At 37.7% G+C, this 21,015-nt stretch overlaps 1 protein-coding gene across 4 annotated transcripts in view; it reads left to right on the top strand.

The window, feature by feature from the left end:
* HECW2 (HECT, C2 and WW domain containing E3 ubiquitin protein ligase 2) overlaps positions 1-21,015 on the top strand; it is a 336,842-nt gene that overhangs the window by 147,852 nt on the left and 167,975 nt on the right. The window contains exon 1 of one of the 4 annotated variants that reach the window (XM_072961563.1): positions 17,858-17,876. The exons of the other annotated variants lie outside the window; for them this stretch is intronic. The gene's annotated coding sequence lies outside the window, so the exon portion shown is untranslated. Of the gene's footprint in view, positions 1-17,857; positions 17,877-21,015 lie in introns of those variants that run through there. 4 annotated transcript variants of the gene reach the window in all.

Consider the following 21,015-nt stretch of genomic DNA (forward strand, 5'->3'; position numbering starts at 1 on the left):
CTGCACTGCCTGACTGTGTGACTTGGTATAAATCACCTAACATCTTCTGTGTGTTGGGGAAAGGAACAGTCATGGTGAACTTATAAAAGGTCATTGGGAGGATTAAAAAAATGTCTATGAAAGGGTTTAAGTATTGTGTGCCACATAAATGCAAGTGTATTAATTTCATATTGGAAACATAACTTTTGTTTTGCACCAGAAAGCTTCTATTCTTTGGCTAAGCTCTCCATATAAATGTTCATTATTAAGTATTTATTGAACACTCACTTGATGCTAAACATTCTTCCCCATTCTGGGATATAGCAGTGAATAAAACAGAGTGGGTCTCTTTTTGTGGAGCTTATATTTACAGGGAAAGACAGAAAATAAACAAATAAACAATAAAATATCAGTATTTCATGTAACTACAATATAGATAATAAAAATAGTGTAATCTAATTGCAATGATCAAGTGGACTTTATGTTGGAGTTGGAAAGACCTCTCTGAAAAGTGAAGTTTAAGCAGAATGACAAGAAGGAACAAGCCATGCCAATGTCAGTGATAGGAGCTTTCCAGGCAGACGGAACAGTTACAGTGTAAGTCCTAGGCAGGAATGAGCTTGGCAGGTTTTAGGAACAGAAAGAGCTCCAGGATGGCTGGAGCTCAGTGGTTAACGGTGTCGACTGAAATAAATGCGCAGCCTAAAAGTTAAGAGTTGTGTTTTATTTGGCGGGAGGACTCGAGCCGGGATGACAGCCTCTCAGATGGTTCTGAGGGACTGCTCCGAAGACGTAGGGGAGGAGCTAGTATATATTGGAGCTTTACAACAAAGATCAGGTAGTTGGACCAATAAAAGATTGCTTGTTATCTAAAGAGAATCAGGCATCTCAAGTTAAAGAATTTAGTGCTTTTCTATGTATGGGAGGAAGCAAACATTTGGGCTCGCTGAATTCATTCCTTTGACAAGCACCTAGCTATCCTGTCCTTTCTTATTCTGAGTCTGCTCAGGGTGCACCATTGTGAGTGGCTGCAGAGGCTGGGCTGCAGGCCCGTCCCCACTGGGGGGTGGCGGCAGCTGCTGATGACTTGGTTTCAGCATTCTTTGTTTACTGATATGGTTGCAGTATTTTCACTCACATTGCAGTATTTTCGTTCACAACGGGGAAATGAGACACTGTAGGGGTCAGGAAAACAGACAGGGGTAAGATCACAGAGAACTTTGTAAGCCAGCATTAGGAGTTTGGGTTTTATTCCAAGTATATAGGAGACCAGTGAAGGGTTTTAAGCAGCAGATTAGCAAGATTTGATTTTCTTTTTTCAGGAGATCACACTGGCTGCTGGTGGAGAATGAACTGTAGGTCAGTCTTGTGGCAGTGAAGGTGAAAGAGAATATGGGCTTATAGCAGAGAAGTTGACAGAAGTAGAGTATATATATATAGGGCATTATTGAAGATGATATCAACAGAATCCTCACGGCTCAGATGTTTGGTGCCATGGGTAAGAGAAGAATCAGGGATGGCTCCTTAATTTTTGACCAGATAGTTCAACTTACTGAGAAAGGAGTTATTGGGGGAGAATAAGGAGGAAGGGAAGAGGCAGTCAAACATTGTTTTGGCCATGTCAAATTTGATGTGCCTATGAGACATCCAGGTAGAGATGACAAGAAAAAGTTGACTCTGTGAATCTGGAGTCTAAGAATCATTGACGAATGGAGCTGGAGTAAGTTACCTGGAGAGAGTCTGTCCAGAGAGAAGAAAAGGAGATCGCAGGTGGAGGCTGAGCAGAGAGGAGGAATCACAGAAGTCTGAGAAAGAGTGGTCAGCAAAGAAAACCAAGAGGATGACGTGTCCTGGAAGCTATGAGAATAAAGTAGGGTATGATCAAGTAGAAGAAAGTTATCAGCCATGCCAGTTAGAGCTGAGATGTCAAGTATTCTGTAAGAGTTGAGATGTGACCATTGGGCTTGGCAACGTGGTAAGGGAGATCATTGGTCTCTTGACAAGACTGATGGGGACAGATGTTGGAATGAAGTGAGTTGGGGAGAAAATGTAAGGTGAGGAAGTGGCTCTTTTGCCTGCAGAGCATTCCCTCAAGGAAGTTGCTGTGAAGGAGGATAAAGCAATGGGGTAGTGCCTGGAGGGGCATTCAGAATAAAGTGAAGGCATTTTAATATCTTGTATTAATAGATATGATCTAGTAGACATTGTCCAGGCGACACTGATTATGTGGTCGGGAGGATAATTGCAGGAGATAAATATTTGAGAAGATGAGAATAGATGGGATTCAGAGCACAGAGTCAGGGGCTTAGACTTCAATGGGAGCAGAAGCACTTCATCCAGGAGAGTAGGAGACAATGGAGAGATGTATCCAGAGGTAGGTCAGCAGTTGATCTGCCAATGAAAAGATGAGTCTGTTTGCTTCTATTCTTTTATGCGTTTGAATGGTTTTTATGCATGTGGTAGGGAGATGGAGGAGAGAAGTGAACATGTGACATAGTCACCTAGGAAAGTGAGAGGGTCTGTATATTAGAGCAGCATGGCTAGGTTGTGTGGCAGGCAATATTGAGTCCCATACAAAGTCAGTGGTCAAAAGTAGGACCGGTGGGCATCCTTGGGTTTGGTTTTGTTTTCTTTTTCACCAGCTGGGCTACAGATATGGTCTAAGTAGGTTTAACTACTCTTGAGCTTTACCATGGGGTTCAGCAAAAGGGAAGAAAGGATATGGAGTTAGAGGGGGATTAAAAGAATGGACCAAGGAATCTAATGGGATGAGGAGGATATTGATGACATTGAAGATATTGGGTGTGACTGACAGAGAAAATGAATTGGAGGGCTTGAGGGGGAAGGATTTCTGGAGTGGGAGCCCGGGAGCAGGCGAACTAGAATATCAGTAGGTGTTTGGATGCAGAAATAGCCCCAAAGACAGAAAACAATTTCCAAAATAATAAAATGAAAATCTCAGGAGTGAACATCCCTTTGGGATTTCATGCTATTATTTTGAGGGTTTCTCCACAATAAAAAAAAAAAAGTGACATTACATTCTCAAGTTATAAACTTTTGACTAGAAGAGGCATTAGAGGACCCTCCAAACCTTCCTGGCTGGCCAGGCCAGGTTTATTGGGTATTGAGAAATGAGAACATCAATTTTTTCTGCTATAAGATCTAGGAAGAGACTTTGAAGACTCTCTATTCTTATATTATCCTAGCAGACATGGCAGAAAGAAGCATGACCAATGCTTTGGGCAGGTAAATAAACAATTGTGGGGAGAGTCATAGGGAGAACTATGCTTTTTGACTATTAAAATTAAAGTTCACATTGGGGGAGGGTGTAGCTCAAGCAGTAGAGCACTTGCTTAGCAAGCACGAGGTCCTGGGTTCAATCCCCGGCACCTCCTCAAAAAAAAAAAAAAATTGAAGTGCACAGAATGGGATTCATACCCAGTCCCCAACTCCAGTACTACGTGCCTCCTCACCTGTCAACAAAAATCAGGTTTGTCCAAGGCGGATACTACAAGTTGCTACAGACCCTCCAATTGTAAGAAAGCCGTTTATTGTATGGATGCAGACAGAAAGCTTCCCCTAGAACTTAACTGCACGTAGTAAAACCTAACATAATTTGGTTAACCAGCCACAGCCATTAAGTGGTTCCATTGTATATTATCAAAGTCAAACAGCACCTAAAATTTTGATTTTAGGTGAATATGAGGCCTGAACTATATTCATGTAACATAATTTTTAGAAGGCGAAAGGGTTATGTGATCGAAAGAGAAACCAGAGGATACGTAACATAATTTTAAAAGAAAGACCAGATGCTATCGAAAACATTGACAGTGTGGTGCAGAGGTAGGACAATGTGTTTGATATACAACCTGTGAAAACTTAAGAAAGTATCTGGCTTACACTCTGGCTACATTTATTAAGATGCTCCCATGTTCCTATGTTTTAAAATTTCCTTTAAAAGATCTGAGGGCCTATTACATTGTGTTATTCTTCTTTCCTATGTATTTCCATACACCTCCTGGTCTTAGAGCCATTGTTATCTTCGCTGCAAAGAATGGATTTTCCATAATGTTTTGGTTCATTTCCTTGAGAGCTTTTAAGCTTTAGAATATTTTTTTTCACTGACAAGAGATAGCTGTAAAACTTTAGGGAAGTGACTCAGTCTCCTAAAATAAATCATGTTAAGTTACTGAGGACTTGGTAATCAAGTCACATTTTGCAGAAATGAGCTGCACAGTATAAATGTCTTTTGGAAAGGACATTTAAAAAATTATGGCATCATGAAGATCTGAAGGTTTGCACTTACAGAAGCTCTTTCATTTGATGAGATGAGAGTCCACCTTTCCCGAGAAGTCTTTTTAATAGTTTGTGTGTCTTCCCATGTGTATGTGGAAAACAGAAACATTTAGTGATCGGTTGCTTTATTAGTTTGATAATGTTCCTCCGAATGTATCTGTTAAACACTTCCTTACACATGACATCAACTGTCAAAGAAAGAATCAAATGCATTTAGTTGAGGTCATTTTGGTAGCCTATGGCTATTTTGTATTTACCAGCTCTACCTTACCTGGCCCAGTTAAAACTGGTTATTAGATAGGGAGAGCCACAAAAGAACAAAAAACCGCAAGGCAAAGAGATTATTTGTTGGTTAATTCTTACTTTATTTGGTTTACAACTGTTTACGTTTCCTCTATAAGTACTTACTTGGTCTCCCAGGTTAAATTGTCAGTCATAGAAATTTTGTTTGCTCTCTTACAGTTTGCTTTTTCGGGAGGGTTCCAGGCCATTGTCAAAGGTACACTGTGGTAATTTGTGTTAGGTACCATGAAAAACATATCATTCAATCTGCTGCATTATTCACTCTGAAAAAAGCCATTAAGTGAATGATGGAGAAACATTATGGAGCATGATCTCTCTGAGGGGGCCGGAACAATCAAAGCAGAAGTAGCCGCAGTAACCTGTGATGGGCAGGTGCACCATGCACAGCGGTTGTGGCTAAAAGCCTCTCACTTGGATGCTCCTGTTGGACAACAGTTCCTAAGTTTCTTTTTGACTAAGAATAAAAAATAGACTGCTTGCAAACCATCCCCCCCCAAAACTAAATCCAAGATCTGTTAAATGGCCAGGTACTATGAGGTACTATGGCGGCTTGAGTATTGAATTCCTGGCAGAAGCTTGCCGTTCTTTTTTCTTTTAGCAACTTAAGGTTTTTGTGGCAAGTCTCTCTCGCTGGGATGAGACGCCTAGTTGTTGCTGGTACCTTTTCCACTTGATGATCCTGTTAACAGTCGCCATCCTTTGAGTCAGTGTTTGAACTTACCTGGGGAATTTGTTTTTCACTGGAAATCACATTGATGAAGAAAGTGTCGCCATTAATAAAACTTTCTTTCTAAGATTATTATTGGAAGCTCTTTAAATGCCTTTGTCTATTTCATATTAAAACATCTGTGAATGTATATTCACAGCTGTGTGTATAATATACCTGTGAAAGGTACATTCTTACCTGACATGATATTTTTAAATATTTGGGAAGAGGAGGGGATGATTCATATTTTTAGAGGTAGAGTTTTTAAAGAAAAATTTTATTTAAAAATTGCTACAGGCATATTATAATTGTAAAAATTTCAAATAATAACAAATTGTTCCTCTTTCTCCCTGTAAGGTAAGAAGTATTAATGATGGATTATATATGAGAATACACATAAACATATGTACATGTACATGCAAAAATTAACTTTCAAACAAAAACGTAGTCATGCTAGACACATTCTTCTGTAAATAGCTTTTGTTTCCACTTTGCAGTGCTTCTTGAACATCTATCAATCTCAACAGTCATTGCTTTTAACTTCTCTGTAATATTCCCCAATATGCTTGTAGGATAATTTATTTAATCACTATCCTATTGATGGTTATTTGGATCAGTACCAAAATTTGATATTGCAAATGGTGCTGCAATAAATATTCCTCATTTGCATTTTTGAGCATTTGTACCATTATTTCTAAAAAATTAATTTCTAAGCATGGAATTGCTGAGGCAAAGAATGTGCATGTTTGATTTGAGGGATATTGCAAAATATCTCTCCAGAGACACTGTATCAATTTACTAAAGCTATTTTCTATTATTATTAAGTATGAAATTAAAGTAGAAATTGCTCAAATGATAGGGGATACAAGTTTGCTGAATTATTAGGGCATACGTCACAGATGAAGTTGTATAGCTTTTTAGGTTTCATGGAAATATAAAAATTTTTAAGTAGACACAAGTTGAATATAAGAATAAGACATATTGTAAACTTTGTATTTTGCATTTCCTGAGAATGCAGGTTAGTAGCTCAGAAAGAGGGCAAAAGAGTCACCATTTAGTCTTGGAAAAATAGGTGAAGGAGGGGCATCTGTCAGGAAGATGCTCTCTGGAACAGGATGGTATTTAGTTAGATCGTCAAGATTTTTAGGTAAACCAACTGTGACTGGGCTTCAGTCCAAGAAGGTCTTTGTGCTAGGACAATACAGATATTTAAGCTATGGAAGAGAAGTAAAATAACAGAATTTCCTGTGCATATTTGGTTTCTAAAAATAGCCTCTTTGAAAGTCCATTTTCAAGTTTCAAATATCCCTTGCTTCTGAACTATATCTAGGCTATCCTGTTTCAGTCAAAGGGCTTGATTTTAATACAATGCACTAGCTTATCTTTTCACTTAACAGCAAAAATGCTGTATCTTTTCCAGAGGTGTGCAGGCATTAGTCATATACCCTACTCTCTTTCCCCTCAACACGAAAATCCTTCCTCTGTCTGTCCCATTTCCTTGCTGATGTATGTAACAGGAGTGATGCAATTTCTCTGCAATGTTGGCGGTTATAATTAGGCTATCCTTTTTGGAAAGGCCCCAAGAATCCTGCAGTGAACACCAGGCACAGCACTATTTATTCTGATTAGAAAGACTGTTGAAATTTTGAGATTTGGTTCTCAGATTTATGAAAAATTTCCTGAGAAACTGACCTTAGGGAGACAGTCAGTTAATTTATTGTAAGACAAATTCTCCATACTTTTAGATTGTAGCAGTTTTTAATTATTCTAGGAAGTTCCTAGTTATTAATTACTCTTGTAATTCAATTATTTATAATACAGTATTGAGTGCCTACTATATCAGGACCTTCTCCAGGAGTTTATTTAAATCCAGAATGCCCTTTCTTGTACTAAAAACTTGGCAGCATCTAGGGCTCCTATTCCCTTGCCAAGAAAATGTCAATAGACATGGCAATGAAAGACTATTGAACCATTTGTTCAAAGATGTGTTGACATTTGCTTGAAATTTTAAGTACCCTTTTGAGAACTAGTTGGGCCTGCAAGTCCAGGCATCTTTCATTCCTACTTAGGAGACACTGTGGTCAGAACATCAGCTTTGATGTTCGATAGGCCTAGGTTTGAATCCCATCTTTGTCACCTACTGTCGGCTTGGACTTGGGTAGATTAGTTAATTACAGTTTCATCATCTGTCAAATGGACACCATAACTATTACGGGACTGGAGAAAGAAATGAATAAATGTTCGTAAGGTACATAGCACTGTACTTGACTTGGGGGAAGAGCTGGATCCTGAGTTGCTGTTCTTGAAGTTAGCACTTAGATTCTGAGTTTTGTGGAAACTTAAACTCCTGCTTCCCAGAGTTTTCCTCCAGAGAATTCCTACCGCAGACAGTGGTGAATAAGTAACATTGGCTTCTGAAAGTATAGCCCCAGGTGGTCTGCTACCAGGATGGAACATTTTGAAGTCTTGTTTTACCTCTTAGTAATATAAATATGTTTTCATATAGAAATGCTTTTTTAAGAATTACTAATTAAATTACTTGATGTTGCTTGGTGCTTCCCCTTCTGCTTCAGATCTTTGGGAAAAAAAATTAATGCTCCATGTTTGTAGTGGGTCCGGGAGGGTCTCCAGCACACCAGTGCATGCTTCTGGAGCACGCATGCTCAACTCAAGAAGCATAGCCTGACAGGAGCTCTAGAACTATTGAGGCCTGAATGCAGTTGTCATTTTGAGATGGAATTTTTCTCCCTTTTCTCTTTCTGCTCCTTCTGGGGCCCCTGTTATGCGTAGATTGACTCACTTTACATTACTCCATAAGTCCCTTACATTTCTTTCATTTTTTTAAAGTTTGTTTCTCTGCTGTTCTGATTGAGCGATTTCCATTATTCTGTTTTCTAAAGTGCTTTTTCCTCTCTTGATTTTAAATTTTCAAGAGTTAGGATGAATGCCATTTCCTGTTTAATTAAGATGTTTGCATAATAAAAGCAAAATGGTACCTATCATTATGTGTAATCAGCCCATGTTTTGCATTTAACGTGCGCGCGCGTGCGCGCACGCGCGCGCACACACACACACACACACACACACACAGAAGAATGGATTTTTGGGGGCCAATAGGTCTTCACTAATTGAAACAAAGTCATGGAGTAACGTTGGATTTTAGGCATATGTTGGTTTGCTAGCCATACTTATCTCTCTATTTTTAAAATTTATTTCTTCTTGGAGTTATTGGGTACCTGAATCTATAGACTACCATGAAACTTTTACTCTCACTGGGGAGACAAGATACGGGGATACAAGATATTAAAAGATTCAGAGCTGCACATAGGAGCATATGATTAAATGAGGAATGAGTGTTGTGGAGAGTAAATGATATGTTTAAGAGAGAAAGATTCCACTTTGAACTAGAAGCCAGAGGTGGCTCTAGGGAGGTTCATAGAGGTCTTGATTAGTTTGAAGAATGGGTGGGACGTCATTGATTGGAAAAAAGTCACCTTAGGAGTATTTCTTCTTTTCGTTTTTCACATCTAAGCTGTTTCTAAACCTTCTACCTTATACTTAAACACTCAATTTATTAAAACCTCTAATAATTATATACTTTTTGCTTTCACACAGAAAGACCTGTAGTGATTATGTAAAATTTTTCCCTCATTTAAGTTGTTAAACATGTTTATTTAAACTGCAATATTTTGCTAGATGTCACTGTTTCTCTGCACGCATAATTAAAATGGTTTTCCCCCACTGACTTGGCCATACCATTTTGTCTTCCTCATCAAATTCGAGGTCCTTCTCATCTAGCCAGGGTTCTTTCCAGGCCAGTGTGTCCTATCTTACTTCTCATGGGGACACATTCTGACTTCCCAGGCCATTTTGTCCTCTTCTCTTCCTGCTGCCACTCCTACAATCTCCACTTTTTTCCCTCTTAACTATCTCTTTCCTCCCCTTCGCTACCCTGAAAACACCTACCCCTTCTTAAGACAACTCCACTTCCTGCAGATGTATCTTAGGAGGGGCATGCTTTCTGCAGGATTGTCAGAGCTTTGTGGAAACTATGTTTAATTTTTTGAGGAATTGCCATATTGCTTTCCACAGTGGTTGTACCCACTTTTATTTCCATTAGCAATGCATGAGAGTTCTGATTTCTGTTTTGTTTTGATACTAGACATCCTAATGGGTGTAAAGTTGTATCTCATTGTGGTTTTGAATTGCATTTCTCTAATGATTAGTGATGTTGAGAATTTTTTCACGTGCTTATTGCATTTACATGTCTTTGTTAGAGAAACATCTACTCAAGTCCTATGCCAATTTTTTTTGTTGTTGATTTTTGTTGTTGAATTACTAGAGTTATTTAAATCTTCTGGACATCAGTCCCTTAACATTGCAAATATTTTCTCCCTTTCTGTGGATTGCTTTTTCACTCTATGTCTTTTTTTTTTAATTGAGGTATAGTCAGCTTACAATGTCATACATGAATTTTTTTTTAATTGAAGTATAGTCAGCTTACAATGTGTCAATTTCTGGTGTACAGCATAATGTTTCAGTCATATATATACATACATATATTCATTTTCATATTCTTTTTCATTATAGGTTACTACAAGATATTCAATATAGTTCCCTGTGCTATACAGAAGAAACTTGTTGTTTATCTATTTCACATGTACTAGTTAATATTTGCAAATCCGAACTCTTAATTTACCCCTTCCCATCCCGTTTCCCTCCGTAACCATAAGCTTGTTTACTATGTCTGTGAGTCTGTTTCTGTTTTATAGATAAGTTCATTAATGTCTTCTTTTTTCTTTTTTTAGATTCCACATATGAATGATATCATACGGTATTTTTCTTTCTCTTTCTGGCTTACTTCACTTAGAATGACAATCTCCAGTTTTATCCATGTTGCTGAAAATGGCATTATTTTATTCTTTTTAATGGCTGAATAGTATTCTATTGTATACATATACTACAGCTTCTATATCCAGTCATCTATCAATGGACATTTAGATTGTTTCCTTGTCTTGTCTATTGTATATAGTGCTGCACTGATCATTGGGATGCATGTATCTTTTCAAATTAGAGTTCCCTCGGGCTACATGCCCAGGAGTGGGATTGCTAGATCACATGGTAAGTCTATTTTTAGTTTTCTGAGGAATTGCTGTACTGTTTTCCATAATGGCTACACCAAACTGCATTCCCACCAACAGTGTTCTTTTCTCCACACCCTCTTCAGCAATTGTCATTTGTTGACTTTTGAATTATGGCCATTCTGACTGGTGTGAGGTGATACCTCATTGTAGTTTTGATTTGCATTCTTCTGATAATTAGCAGTATTGAGCATTTTTTCAGATACATGAACATTTTTAATTTTGATTACGTCCAACTTATTTATTTTTCCTTTTGTTACCTGTGCTTTTGACATTATATACAAGAAATCATTGCCAAATCCAGTGTTATGAAGCTTTTCCCCTATGTTTTCTTCTAAGAGTTTTATAATTTTAGCTCTTATGCTTATGTCTTTGATCCCCTTTGAGTTAATTTTTTATATAGTGTAAGATAATAGTCCAACTTTGTTCTTTCACAGGTGGATACCCAGTTTTCCTAGCACCATTTGTTCAAACGACTGTTTTCTCCCCATTGAGTGGCAAACATTTTAAAAAAGAGTATTTGCAAATCAATTTTCGTTTCTCTCAGAGAGGCATTGTAGTATATTGGGGTTTGGAATCATACGGACTTGAATTTAGATCTAGCTCTGCTACTCACTAATTCTATGATCTGGGGTGAGTTAATTGACCTTTCTGAGCCAGGATATTGGATGGATCACCCATCTGACTGGCTCCTGTACCTACTTCTAAATAGTCTTAATCATCTATGGACTAGAGAGGTGATGGTTATTGACTCAATGAAATTATAAAACCAGCCCAAGGTTTAGACAAAGAATGGAGGAAAGGGTATGATTCTCAGTCAACATACAGCAGAATTTAATTTCCCTTTATCTAATTAAGTTGTCTTATACCTTAGGTGGTGAGAGAAATCGAAAACAAATTCTGCCCTGTCATCACTCTTCTTACCTGTAATAGTTTTCTAGGTTTGTAAAAGTTTTGTATGCAGAGAGTAGTATTTTTACATCTTCCTTTTTTCTATTTATTTACTGTTGTTTTACTGTTCATTTCCATTGCTTTTGTATTTCTTTCATGTTTTCCAGGAATATTTCAGAAACATGGTGGCATTTTTATATTTTGTTAAGGCGGATGATTCATGCTTTTCCATTGACTTCTCCTACTTCTGAGATATATGAACTATTATTCTGATGTTTTAGAAGATGGAATATGTTTGTTACATTGCTGAGTAATCACTGACAAACAAATCTTCTCTCCTAAATCCTTGACTTGAAATTTACGACTAAGAGAATTCATTTCTCTTATATAACACAGTTCCTTAAACTTTGGTACATAGCATTTTAATTAATGAATTTAAAACTTAAAATTGAAGAATTAGAAGGATCCTTAGAGATCACATAACCCTAATACAGAAGATAGGTTTTACCTTGCATGTCTATCTGAAATGAATAGTAGACACTAAGTAGAAGTGGCTTCATTCTGGAAAGAGTTGGGTAATCAATTACACGACTAGAAGATGGAGAAGAGTATTGTTCCATTTTATTCTGTTCTATTACCAATCTTTTTTTTTTTAATTGAAGTACAGTCAATTACAATGTGTCAATTTCTGGTGTATAGCACAGTTTCCCAGTCATGCATATACATATACATTCATTTTCATATTTTTTTCATTAAAGGTTATTCTGTTACCAATCTTAACATGATCTATTTTACAGATAAAAAACTGAATCTAAAGAGGAAAATGATGCGCAAATTTACATGGCATATCTGTAGTGGGCTGAATAGTATCCTCCCAAAATTCATGTCTACCTGAAACCTTAAAATATAAACTTATTTGGAAACTAGATCTTAGGAGATACAATTAAGATAAAGTTATACTGGATTAAGGTGGGCCTTAAATCCAATGACTGGTGTCCTTAAAAGAAGAGAAGAGGACAAAGACATGGGGAAGAAATCCATGTGAAGATGGAGGCAGAAATTGGGATGGTGCAGTCACAAGCCAGGGAACACCATTGACAGCTGGGAACCATCATAAGCTAGAAAGAGAGCAGGGAGCATGACCTTGTCAGGAAATTGATTTCAGACTTGTTGCCTCTAGAACTCTGTTGTTTTAAGCCACTCAGTTTGTGATACTTCATTACGGCAGTCCTGGGAAACTAATATAATACCTGGGGATAGAACACATTCCTTTTTGTCCTGGTCCCAAGGAGTTAAGTGTAGTAGGAGAGAGAAAGCAGAAAAGAACTAAACCTTGAAAAGTGAAAACTCTGTAGGATTACACTTGATAAACGTTGAGTTCTAAATGTGAGATCCTACAATGTAAAACACACATTCATGAGAATTAAATGCTGTCATGAGAGCAACATCAATTCAGTACAAAAATGGCATAAGGATGTTCTTGATTGAGAGCTCTATCGACCAGGGTCCATGAAGAATGCAGATAGCCATCTCAATGTAGGTAATTTGAGAAGCCTTGAATACAGGGACTATTTACAAGGGTATGAGCAGGGCACAGGGAAATCACACGGGGCGATACATGGTTCCTAACAGCAGAATAGATGCCATTACCATCCCAGGCCTGAAGACGCAAGAAGAGGGGACTGTGACTAGAACCCGGGTAAGAGAGAGAGCCAGGTGGAGAGAGTCACCTGGTAGGAGCTATATTACCTGCAGGGGAGCATATATTTAGGACTAGGGGGTTAATATCCCAACTTTCCTCTTCTCCCTCCCTTCTGCCTCTTGCTCATTCTCCATGTTGACTAATCGTGAAGACAAAGGAGCTCGATGGTACAGTCAATAAGAGTCAGTGTCCCAGGGCTGAGCACAGAGCTGAAAGCGGTGCAGAGTGGATAGAGATGGGGTCCGGGTGCGGGGAATGGAGAGAATCCAGCACCAGTGGCAATGTGTTTAAGAATATCAGAATATCACAATGTAGAATTTCCAAGACAACCTGTATAGTTCAAATCAGAAGATCCTCTTGTCTAAATGCTTAGCCCATTCAGCACAAATAAAAACAACATTCTTGCCTGTTGTGATGTCTTAATCTACTTATCTCCAAGTATCTTGCTTCTAATGGTGACAGGTTTTGCAGCAATGTGTATTTGTTTCCAGAATGGTGAATGCATTGGCCTCAACAGGTATTAAGTATGAGTGCTGTATTAATAAAAAACAGTAAGGTGGTAGATGGCCTTATATACCCCAGGAGGCTGAGAAATGCATTCATAGTACTTTCCCCTCCATGTTATGAATTAATAGAAGTGTAACTTCTGTTTTACAGATGAGAAAATCAAGGCACAGAAAAGACTAGTCACCTGCTCAGGGTCACTTCTAGTGATTCTAGTAGTCCATGAGGTGACTTTTGGTGCTCAGTTTGAGATGTAAGCAATGGCTGCTCTGAGGTCATGATATGTGATAGTTTAAGGGAATACCAGCAGTGCTGGCAAGAATGTCACAGTAATTCCTGGTGAGAGTTAAACCATAAAGTTGACCTACTGATCATGCCAAGTCGTCTCAAAGAACTTGGCAAAGTTCTCAAGTCTTCAAATCACTGAAGTAGCTAGTAAGGAGCACGGATTCCAAAAACTGGTGGCTTGGATTTAAATTTTACTTGGCTACTTTTTCTCTGTGATGTTGGGTAAGCTACTTAACTTCTTTGAGCCTCAGGGACCTCATGAAACAATGGGTGCCCTAATAGGGTCTACCTCATGGGATTGTAAGGAAAGTGGTAAGAGCTAATGAATAAAAAGGACTTCAGAAAATACCTGACATGGAGGAAGTCAATGAGTAAATAAGTATTATTATTCCAAGCCCTGGCTATAATAGACCTGAGATTTTGAAAAATCCAAAGAAATTATTAAGAATCAGAAGGAGTCTCAAATAGCTGCTGATGCTTACAGTGAGCAGCCTAGTCTTTGGCAGTGGGCATACAGTCACTGTCCAGGGAGAGGATGTGCTGGCCCAAGGATGAAGTCTGTGTGGTCCCAAGGGCCAGAGGTGCCTATGTTGGATGGCATTAGCGAGAGACCTTTGAACATCTGAAGTTGTTCCCCTCCTTCTGATTTCTTGCTACCGACAACCTTGTGGTGATAATTTGGCTTTCTCTGTAGTTTTCCTAGAAGGCCAGGGGGTGTAAGAATTAGACCTTCTTCAAAGTTACCTTTCTTTGTCAAGTTAGCCTGCCTTCCTGATTCCAACCAACTTCTAGGGGCCTGACGAGATGAAACCTCTTGCAGAGCAAGGAGGAAGATCCGAAATAGTGGGGATTTCACCAAGTCGCAGTCTCTCAAACTGTAACCCCCAGGCTGTCGGTAGGTTTATGTGGTAATGGGTTCCCTGGTCAAGTCAGTTTAAGACACCTGGATGTCAGAGGCTTCTGGGAGCCTTTATATTTACTAATTCATGTTGTGAACCTCTAAGGGGGAAGGTGTAGTGTCTGTCATTCCTCTACTCTTATTTGACTGGGAGCTAACTTTTCCTACTAACTTTTCAGAGCACTAAGGTTTCTCCAGATGCACCTTAGGAAGTGCTGCACTAAGGAAACATCTCTTCGTAAGGCTTCTTGGTAGTACATCCATTTGCCAGCAAGAGACAGTTCTGCAAAACGATAGTTAATTTCATGCATGAAATAGTCTTCCATTAACGGCATGAGATCCCTGTGCCACACGGAGAGAGAAACCAGGCGCAGGTGAAATATTTGTTCTGAACGTGTCCCATAACATGACTAATTTACAACAGATTGCACTTCAATCACAGTTTATTACATACCAACCTGTTTATGCTTCAAATTCTAGGAACTGCTGTTCTCCTGTTGCCTGTGAAGTTTATCCTGTAGAGAAGTTTATAGGTCTCATGAGTTTTTCACAGAGGTGCTCCTCATTGTGGCACTAGCCATGCCTCTGGTCTTCTCTGCCAACAAAAGTGAACTTACATAATAATCAAAAAGCAGCTCTGGACAGAAATATTTCATGAATTTATTGAGTTTTTAATATAAAAGTAATGCATAATATATTTTAAATTCTACAAGAGTTCTGTGTTCAGTAACCATAGTCTTCATCCCTGGAGGCAATACTCTCATATTTGTCAGCTAAGTTTGCTATACATATGCTAACAAGTTACCAAGAGACACATGCACATACTCGTTTTTAATTTTTACATAAATGGTACATGCATTACACATGAGTGTGGGCCTCATGTTTAAATGTCATTTACTCATGTCAGTGTCTGCAGTAAATGTGCTGAATGGCTTTATACTGGTTAACTGTCTCATTGATAGACATTTATATAAATTTACAGTGAACTCGAAATCATAATCATGATTTTCAAAGCTACACATCCAAAAAAATATAGCCATGTTTCAAATAAATGTGATCTGATTTCTGTGTATAGTTTTAGCCAATAAGTTTGGTTAATTCTAACTTTTTTCATAACTTCTGAATATTGCAAATTAACTTGACTTCTAAATATTTTATCTATTTATTAATCTTTCTAAAATTAGCTCATTTTTACTGAAGTATACTTGATTTATAATGTGTTAGTTTCAGGTGTACAGCAAGTGATTCAGTTTTGCATATATATATATATGCAAATATATATATATATTCTTTTTCACATTCTTTTCCATCATAGGCTGTTACAAGATATTGAGTATAGATCCCTGTGCTATACAGTACATCCTTGTTGTTTTATCTATTTTACGTATAGTAGTATGTGTATGTTAATCCCAAACTCCTAATTTATCCTTCCCCCCACCCCTTTTCCCTTTGGTAACCATGGTTTGTTTTCTATGTCTGTGAGTCTATTTCTGGTTTGTAAATAAGTTCATCTGTATTAGTTTTTTCAGTTTCCACATGTAAGTGATATCATATAATATTTTTCTTTCCCTGACAGTCACTCTGGAGTCAGGTGTAAACACATCCAGTAACCCTAATGGTTTCACTTCTGCAAAACTACCACAATATTTTGCTTTTGATACCCAGAAAAATTTACCCCTCATTCCATTTTTCTAGGTTTCTTATATATTGAACATCATACATATGATTAGATGCTATAAACATATTAAGAAAAAAGAAAATAGGTATATGATGAAGGCCCGTAAGTAAATATAAGGTAGCATAGCCTGGTAGTGAAACTCATGTACTTTGAAGCCAGGTATCTGGATTGCATCCTGGCCCTGTTACTCATCAGCTGTGTGCCTGTGGGCCTGTTATATAATCTCTCTGTGCCTCAGTTTCACCATCTATAATAGGGGAATAATAAGAATAGCATCCAAGTCACAGGCTTGCTGTTAGGATTAAATTAATTCACAGTTACCAAACACCCTGAGCAATGGATGACAGATAATGCACACTATATAAAGTGTTAAATCCTTATACCTAAAGAAAGTCATGAAAAAGCAAAAAAAAGTCAGTTTTTAGAAAACGACCTTTTTGTATCATTAGAATAATAAAATCATGCTTTAAGGAATATTCCTTAATAACTCAATATTCTTAAACCTATTTAATTGAGAAGAATGAGGGCTTTGAATTTGCTAAAAATTATCTACTGCTGCTATTCTTCAGTGAAATACGGAATTTGCCAAATGATATCCCCAAAGTCACAGTCAGGAAGACAAAGGCTTGAATCTGGCGTATTGTTCTCTCCTCTGCGTCACACACCACACACACCTCAGTGCTTTCTTTACTATTGGCTGAAATGTAAGCATATTCTCAGGGGTGTATTTTTCACAAGGAATTGTAGGTTTTGTGTTTTTGTTCCAGGATAACCCCTCCCAAGTATTTAAACATAAGATCATCAGTTTACAGCATTTGTGCTCATAATTGTTGCTGTCACCGTATACTACTGCTTTAATTGTCTGAGCTTATGAGAAAAGATAAAAGGTAACTTTAATACATGGATGATGTGCTTATGCCAAGAAAGAGCCAAAAACAAAGATTTCACAGTAGCTTCGAGAGAAAAAAGTGAGAAGAACTGAGTCATCACCCAGCATCATGCATGACTTTCATAATGAACTCAGAATAACCTTTGCTATTTGTCGTCAATGTTGTCGTCTCATTACAGTTTCAGCAAAACACCATCAGCCATCACAGTAAAGGAGCGTTGTTAATTGGAATTTTATTTATTCTCTAGTTTTGCTAGTATTTAATGCATAGTTTTTTTTTGTTTTATAAGTTTGTTTGGCACTACTGGCATTTAGTTATACATTTGTGTATACTTAATATTCTAATAAAAAGAACTTATCTATGCTAGGCATCATGCCAGAATATTTTTTCTCTTTATGTAAGGAATCCACTTATTAGTCATATTCAAAAAACACTGCCTAGGAAGATGGTCTTGCCACTAAAGCATTCACTTTGTTTGGAAAGAGATTCAGAACACAGGGGTCAAAGAGATTTTTCCTGTCTTTCCTAATTTGCCCAGCTTATCAACCAAGGCAAATCAACGCTGTACACAGTGACTGCAGGGAAAGCTAATTCAAACAGGTGGTCTCTTTCTTTATATTGCTCTTAATTTATCTGTTCCTTCTAAATCTTCAAAATATTATTTTATCTGCTTGCTTCTCTCTAGCATTTCATGGCAAGCTCTTGTATTAGGGCCTTTGCACATCCATTCTCTGTGCCCAGAACACAGAGACTAACTCCCAGATCTTACTCAGTTCTTTGCTCCAATGTCACCTTCCGAATGAAGTCTACCCTGCTTTCCTACTCTGAAGCCCCTAACCTGTTCTACTGTTTTCCCCCAAACACTTTACACCTTCCAATGCACTCTTTAACTTACCTTGTGTTTGTTTATTGTCTCTCTCTCCCTTCCATCTCCAGCTAGAATGTAAGTTCCATCAGGACAGGAGCGTTTCTTTTGTTGTTGTTGTTGTTTAGTTCATTCATATTCCCAAGAGCTTAGAATTGCTCCTGGTACAAAGTAGGTACTCAGTAAATAACTGTTGAATGAATTTGTCATTCTCCTTAGGCCAGTTCTTCACAAGGGTCTACGGCCTACGTTTCTTCTTTCCCAACAGTTTTGCGGGTGGGGGTGGAGGCGGCACATTTGTATATGTTAGAAGGAAGAGGTTTAGGATGCATATCTCTGCACTATCCTGACAGTTTCTCACATCAAATGAGGCATTTTATATTAAATGACACATTTAATAGTATTTGTAAGTAGACTTTGAAATAAGTAATTAAGAAAACAAAACTCATCTTATTTTAATCCAGGTGAGTTACATTTCAGTAAAACACTTTGCATTAATGTTGCACCTGAGAGTTTGAAGATAACTTGGGTAAAAACTTTCTTGTATGTTTTTTTCCCCCCAACAACCTTGACTAGGCTGAGCAGGTATTTTCAATCCTTCTTCACTGAAGTTCCAGAGAAATTAAAGAACTCTCCCCATAGAACAAAAATGATCATCTGAGACCTGCACCCTGGTTCTTTAGAGTCTTAACTAGGTGAACGAACCACTCTTTCTATAGCAGGTTATGGTATATTACAGGCTATTAGGGCAGAGGGATGACTAATGATATGGGATCTCAGGAAGGTGTTTTACAGCATGAAACATTAATTTCTAATTAATATGAGATCATATTAAAAGATTTGCTTTAATCCCATTTTCAGTGGTTTATTGACTACTTTTCATTAAGTAACTATAGCTTTTACATTCTGAGTAAGTAAATGAGCTGTTGTTTGTACGGCAGAGAAGGCTTTTACATCTTAATGAGATTACATGTGATTTATTGCATGTGGGATACAGAAATCATCCAACAGGTGACTCAGGAGATTTATTGTTAATGTCATGAAGTTATTGAGAAATACAGAGAAGAATAAAACAGATTAAACTCAGGTATTTAGAGCAAGTGATTATTTTATAAGGCATGTAAATGAAATTAATCAACTGGCAATTTAGTGTTTTATTTAATCTTAGCTCAGTACACTGTAATAAAGGACTGTAAAAAGTACTAGGGCGTGGTATTTCAAATATTGTTTTGATCATTTCATTGTGTGAATACTGATTTATTTATATTCTCTTGTTTGCTTCCTGGCAACCCTTATAAGTAACTCTTATAATAACTCTTCTGTTATTTTATTTGCCAACTTGTGATTTTTTTTATACAAAGAAATGTGTATTAATGATTTTTTTCCAATAGAGGCATTGCCTCCTCTGGCCTATGAGAGTTGGGACCAAACCTTAATCATTTTTGTGTTCTCGGATCCAGTACATATCTGGCCCATGGAAGAGGCTCAGTGAATGTTCATTGTTCAACAATATTCATTGTTGAAAGCTTAATGAGCAGTCCTGACTGAGATTATTTTAAATAATCAGAACTTCAGTTGGGGAGACCCAGGTTTAATTCCTTTTTGATTTTGTGCAGATAGAAGAATTAGGAGATATAACATCTGAATCTTGAGTGAGCAGACACTAAGCCAGTTGCTTTGCATGCTTTACCTTCTCTTAATCCTCAACAATCTGGTAATGTTACACAATTGCCATCCCCATTTTACCAACAAGGATTATGGAGCACAGAGTTGTTAAATTATTTGTCCAAAGTTGCACAACAATAAGTGATAGAAACAGGACTTGAACACAGGGACTATCTTGAACCATTGTACTAAACTACTTAAACTTTAGCCATGAAATAGAATGAATGTACTTTCCATTCTCCCTTATGAAAGATTTAAAATTAATGGTGTGTATACAGTATGAAAGTTCACTATTGAATGATTTAATTTGATTGGTTGAAATATTCACCTTCCATTTTGCCCACATCAGGGGAGCTCCCATCCCCAACACTGGAATGTCTCTGCTCCCGATAATCTCACTGGGGACCTCATCATTGTCAGATGCAATGGACATTTTTCAGGCTGTATCCTTTAATCTTTGCAGAATTTGATGATGTTGATTTTATGTTTTCTTTCTTGAAAATGTATATTCTTTCAGCTTACTTAAGTCCATTCTCTCCTAGTTACCTGCCTGCATTTATTTCTACTTTACTGTATCTTTTCACCTAAAATACTGGTGTTTCCCCAGCTTTTGTTCTAGGCCATTTTCATGTAATTTTGCTCTTGGCACTCTGAGCAATTTCATCCATTCCTATGGCTTCAACTAACACCCATACACTTAAGTGGCCTGTCCTCCTTCTGTTTCTGAGGGCCACTGTTGCATGTCCACTGTTAACTTGACATCTTGACCGGAATGGGCCCAGACTCCTCAAACTCATCATAGCCCAAATCAGACTTGCCCACATCCTTGGTCCTATAACCAGCTTACCTCTTCTTTTCTCTAATATTGCTGGTGGCAGTTACTCAGCTCAAATATTGGAGTTATTCTTACATTTTTCTTTGTTACTTCATCCAATTAGCCTGGTCAGTTCACCTTTTCGGCTTACCTGTTTCTGCCCCCAATACGTCTGCTTTCATTCAGATTGTTGTCATCTTTCCCCTTACCTTCTGACTGATGTTCCTGCCACCAATCTTTCCTGCTGTAACTCCCCCTTCATACTGCTGCTAGAGTCATTTATCTTATAAAAAGTGTAGATTTATCCCTGATCACAAACGTTAGGCTCAGTGAAAAACATAAAAAATACAGGAAACATAAAGGATAAAATAAAAATTACTTGTAGTCCTGCTACT

The sequence above is a fragment of the Vicugna pacos genome, chromosome 5, assembly GCF_048564905.1.
Source record: "Vicugna pacos chromosome 5, VicPac4, whole genome shotgun sequence".
Taxonomy (NCBI): domain Eukaryota; kingdom Metazoa; phylum Chordata; class Mammalia; order Artiodactyla; family Camelidae; genus Vicugna; species Vicugna pacos.